The 5,877-nt window shown below is 44.3% G+C and overlaps 1 non-coding gene across 1 annotated transcript; it reads left to right on the top strand.

Moving 5' to 3' along the window:
- The first annotated feature begins 4,245 nt into the window (after nucleotides 1-4,245).
- On the top strand, nucleotides 4,246-4,320 carry Trnas-uga. Its single transcript has one exon. It is a non-coding gene; the product is annotated as a tRNA-Ser (tRNA).
- The last annotated feature ends 1,557 nt before the right edge of the window (nucleotides 4,321-5,877 follow it).

Raw genomic sequence — 5,877 nt, 5'->3', positions numbered from 1 at the left:
TCTTGGCAGAGGCAATTGTATGACATACCAGTCCTAAGTTAACTTCCCTGAAGCAAGGTTGCTAAAGAAAACTCCCAAAGCTGCAGAAAATAGCGGGTCTCCGTGGCTGTAATAAAAGGAAAGGAGCAGAGAGAGTATTTAGCAGTGCAATAATTGGCAGTAGTGAATGTTGTCTGCAGTTTTCGTGCAGCGTTGAAAATTTAACTAAACTGGCTATTGAGATGTTTATATTACGTTAAAGAAATAGGTTATTTGAAGGTTTGGGAAAAACTGAAACGTAAACATGGTACCTGTTCAAAATGATTCAAATGGCTCTGAGCACTATGCGACTTAACTTCTGAGGTCATCAGTCGCCTAGAACTTAGAACTAATTAAACCTAAATAACCTAAGGACATCACACACATCCATGCCCGAGGCAGGATTCGAACCTGCGACCGCAGCGGTTGGTACCTGTTGATAACAGTAAAGCTCACTTCATTCTTCTATCTGAAGATTACATTCCATACTGCTCGGTTCTGTCCCTAGTTTTCTTCCCGGCTGAGTTAGCTGATGGATAAAAGTGGTATACAGCAGTTCAGATAGATTTACTGATGGAGTAATTGACAAAATGAATCTTATGCAAATTTGGAAATTTGTGGTAAGTTCCTATGGGACTAAACTGCTAAGGTCATCGGTCCCTAGGCGTACACAGTACTTAATCTAACTTACGCTAAGGACAACATACACACCCACGGGCCGGCCGGTGTGGCCGTGCGGTTAAAGGCGCTTCAGTCTGGAACCGCGTGACCGCTACGGTCGCAGGTTCGAATCCTGCCTCGGGCATGGATGTGTGTGATGTCCTTAGGTTAGTTAGGTTTAAGTAGTTCTAAGTTCTAGGGGACTGATGACCACAGCAGTTAAGTCCCATAGTGCTCAGAGCCATTTGAACCATTTTGAACACACCCACGCCTGAGGGAGTACTCGAACCTCCGACGGGGGCAGCCACGCGAACCGTGGGTTCACTGACTACAGTGAGAGAATTGTGCAAGGAAGCTATACTGAGATGTTCTCCCATGGATGGAAACCCTATTGCACTACTTTTACATCTGTTTGAGGGTTGTTGGATTACTCTGTGTTTTGTGTCGTCATTACAGACTTTATCATTGTTGTGAAAGGTATCCTCCCATAAACAATAGTAAATGTGGTGACAAGCTAAATAAAGAATAATTACACCATTATTCTTTAACCAGCCACTGGAGACCAAGCGTTCCTTTTATCAAAATACTCAGAAAATATCCTAGAACAAACTCCTAAATTAATAAGGGTAGATAAGGCAGTGGATTTCTTAATCTAGTAATTAATCAGTACAATTGGAGCAGAGGACCCAGCCCATACTGTTATGAAGCCACCATTAGCTTGCACAGTGCCTTGTTAATAACATGGGTCCATCGCTTCGTGGGTTCTGCGCTGCACTCGAGCCCTTCCAGCAGCTCTTACCAACTGAAATAGGGACTCACCTGATAAGGCTACGGTTTTCCAGTCATCTAGGATCTTACCTATGTGGTCACGAGTCCAGGAAAGACGCTACAGACGATGTCTTGTTGTTAGCAAAGGCACTCTCGTCATTCTTTTGATGCAATAGTCAAATAAAGCCAAATTTCGCCATACTCTCTCAACGAAAATTTTCTTTGTATGTTCCACATCAGTTTGTGAGGTCCATGTCTGTTAGCACTGACAACTCTCCGCAAAAGCTGCTGCTCTAGTTCGTCAAGTGAAGACCGTCGGCCACTGCGTTGTCCGTTGTGAGAGGTAATACCGGAAATTCGGTGTTCTTGGCACACCCTAGGCACTGTGAACCTAAGAATACTGAATTATTGAGCATCTTAAGGACAGAAATGTCCCATGAATGACTGCAAATGCTCTCCAAGCAGCCGAACATCCAGACGACCCAGTCCAAAATATCTAAAGAAAGCAGACACCATTGTGGAACCACCACCAGCTCGCACAGTGCTTTGTTGACAACTGGGATCCGTGGCGTCGTGGGGTCTGCACCACACTCGAACCCTATTATCAGCTCTTACCAACTAAAATCTAGACTCATCTTATCAGGTCGCGGTCAGCCCGTTAACACTAAATTTCACTGCACTGTCCCAACGAACGCATTCGTCGTACGTACCACAGCGTTGTCCGTGGTGAGAAGTAATGCCTGAAGTTTGGTGTTCTCGGCACGCTCTTGAATCTGTGGATCTCGGAACACTGAATTCGATAACGATTTCCGAAATGGAATATCCCATGCATCTAGCTCCAACAACCGTTCCGTGTTGACAGACAGTTAATTCCTGCCGTGTAGTTAAAATCTCGTCAGAAAACTTTGCACTTAAATCACCTGAATAAAAATGACAACTCCGCCGATGCACTGCCTGAAACGTGGGGCACACGCTCAAGAAAACTTCAACTCAATAAAGACAAAGCAATAATTACCCATCAAACACAAACTCTGGCTTCTAATTTCCAACAGATTTTATTTAACAATTGCATGACAACAGCAAACTGCTGTTATCCCTGAATAATATACAAAATTGCCCTAGAATTGTAAGCATTACTAAAGAGACGAAATGCCTACTGGCGTCTAAGCTCACATCAAGCAATAAATAATTTAAAGCCTTCTTTACATAAATCTCAAGAACCATACAAACAATAAATGTTTTACTAAGAAAAACTTCCAAAGGAGCAGTAAGCACTTTAAAGATATAACATCAGGAAAAACTCACAATTTCTCTTTCAGCATAAGACATTAAGAGCGCAGTACAATGCAACGCGTCTTTCAGGTATTACGAAATTTCAGTAACAAGTAATGGCACATCAAAGGTGCGCGAAAACTACAACTCAAATCGAGCCTGGATGAAAGGTTAAAGGAACGGTGGAGATGGAAAGACGGACGCCTCAGCCTCACTACGAACAAATAATAAAATACTCAGTTTAAATTCGCGAAGAACTGGAGTCTACTGATAAACACAGCGCCCGCACTATCGGGTACATTTCAAACAGGCCGCCACTACGGCGTCGTCCCCCACTTACACGACCAGTTACAACGGACGACGTGCACCGCTGATTATACCACTTAAACAGCAACATCACACCACACAGCAACTGGGCAATATCCAGAGTAACACAATCCTTAAAACATTGGGAAAATTTCAAAACAGGATTACAATTACGCTTTGCAGCCAAATTAAATCTCTTTCAGTCACTGTCTACAATAACAGGTCACCCTCACTTTGCACAGGAACCCCGATACATTAAAATTCACAGTGAGAACACTGCAGATTGTTTAGAAACCAGAACACATACTCTAACTTATCATTCTAAATAGTATTTATAAGAGAAAAACAATGTCATCAGTCTCTTAATTTTACAAAGAAAGCCACTATAGGTGGACTACAGTTAATAGCAAAAGGCAGAAAGAATTGCCAGTAAATCAAACCTGTAGGTATTTCGGAGTGCACAGTCACTCACTTGGTTACACATTAATTTCTAGTATCTCAAGTGCCTCCAAACCAGCCAAACCACTATTCAATAAGTTTTGGGCCAGTTGTCAATACGAAACAGATAACCTGGCCATCCAAACACTGGGAGAGCTGAAACCTCCTGGCAGATTAAAACTGTGTGCCTGGATCGAGACTCGAACTCTGGATCTTTGCCTTTCGCAGGCAAGTGCTCTATCAACTGAGCTAGCCGGCCGAAGTGGCCGTGCGGTTAAAGGCGCTGCAGTCTGGAACCGCAAGACCGCTACGGTCGCAGGTTCGAATCCTGCCTCGGGCATGGATGTTTGTGATGTCCTTAGGTTAGTTAGGTTTAACTAGTTCTAAGTTCTAGGGGACTAATGACCTCAGCAGTTGAGTCCCATAGTGCTCAGAGCCATTTGAACCACCCAACTGAGCTACCCAAACACGAGTCACGCCCCGTTCTCACAGCTTCACTTCTGCCAGTATCTCGTCTCCTACCTTCCAAGCTTTACAGAAGCTCTCCTGCGAAACCTGCAGAACTAGCATTCCTGAAAGATAGGATATTGCGGAGACATGGGTTAGCCACAGCCTGGGGGATATTTCCAGAATGAGATTTTCACTCTGCAGCGTAGTGTGCACTGATAGGAAACTTACTGGCAGATTAAAACTGCGTGCCGGACCGAGACTCGAACTCGGGACCTTTGCTTTTCGCGGGCAAGTGTTCTACCAAGTGCAGCTGTGAGGACGGGGCGTGAGTCGTGCTTGGATAGCTCAGTTGGTAGAGCACTTGCCTGTGAAAGGCAAAGGTCCCGAGTTCGAGTCTCGGTCCGGCACACAGTTTTAAGCTGCCAGGAAGTTTCGTATCAGCGCACACTCCGCTGCAGAGTGAAAATCTCATACTGGGAGAGCTGTTTACTGGAAACAGCACGAACTTCAAGATACACATGCACAGCAGGACTTTCCTGAATACATCCCACCGTTTCATTCTGTAGCGTTTGCAGGCTGATACACCCCAAAGCCACTTTCACAAGTTCATATCCTTTAGCAGCCCAGACGAGACCATCGTCCTCCCCCAAACGCAATATACACTCTCGACGGCACGCAAGCCTCAGTCTGTAGCCCCACTGCCCACGTGACAGAAAGAGGCAGAGCATGCGCAAAGAGTAACCGCCGACAACCAGACTGCACACTGGGGCGTCAACCAACCTGCCAAAACCAGCCCTCTCCCCACAGTGATGTGCGCTTAAATAGCGGAAAAGCGACCAAACAGGAAATCCGCGGCCACGTGATACAGAGTCTATCGCAGAGATCTTAAATGAATACACAGAAGCGACTGGCGCCAACGGCTCCACGTATGATTGCCTTTTTATACACTGTGTACGTGACACTACCGCATCTGCATATCTGCATATCGGTATCCCATGACTTCTGAGATGTCAGTGTATATTTTTCTTTCGAGGCACTACCCACTCGATTCAACTGTTCTTCCAAGTCTTTTGTTCTCTCTCTCTGACAGAATTACACAGTTATCGGCAAAACTTAAAGTTTTTATTTATTCTCCCTAAACTTTAATTTCTACTCCAAATTTTTCTCTGGTTCCCTATATCACTTCCTTAATGTACTCACTGAATAACATCGGGGATAGGCTGCAATATGTATCAATCCTTTCTCAACCAACGCTTCCTGTTCATGCCCCTCGAGTCTGGTTTTGGAACAGGTTGTAAACAGCCTTCTACTCCATGTCTTCTCCCCTCTTACCTTCAGAATTTAAGGAGAGTATTCCAGTGCACATTGTTAAAAGCTTTCTCTAAGTCTGGTATAAACGTAGGTTTGGCTTTCCTTGAGTGTTCCACGGGTGTTCCTACATTTTTCCGAAATCCAGTCTGATCTTGCATGAGATCTGCTTCTATTACTTTTTCCATTCTTCTGTAAATAATTACTGCTGGTATTTTCCAACCATTACCTATTAAACTGATAGTTTGATGATATTCACACTTGGCAGTACTGCTTTCTTTGGAAGTGGAATTATTATATCCTTCTTGAAGTCTGAGGGTACTTTGCCTGTCTCATACATCCTGCACACCCGACGGTTTAGATTTGTCATGGCTGTCAGTAATTCTGACGGTATGTCGTCCACTCCAGGGGTATTGTTTCGACTTAGGTCTACCAGTCCTCTTTCAAATTCCTCTCGCAGTTTCGTACCTCCATCTCATCTATATCTTCTTCCCCTTCCACAATAGTGCCTTCAAGCTCATCTCCCTTGCATAGACCTTCTAAACTCCTTCCGCCATTCAGCTTTCCATTCTTTGCTTAGGACTGGCTCTCCGTCTAATCTCTCGTTATTTATGCAGATGCTTCTCTTTCTTCCACCAGTAGTATTTATCATTTCTT

The sequence above is a fragment of the Schistocerca americana genome, chromosome 4, assembly GCF_021461395.2.
Source record: "Schistocerca americana isolate TAMUIC-IGC-003095 chromosome 4, iqSchAmer2.1, whole genome shotgun sequence".
NCBI lineage: Eukaryota > Metazoa > Arthropoda > Insecta > Orthoptera > Acrididae > Schistocerca > Schistocerca americana.
The sequence above is the reverse complement of the archived record's forward strand: the minus strand, read 5'-3'. Positions and strand labels throughout refer to the sequence as shown.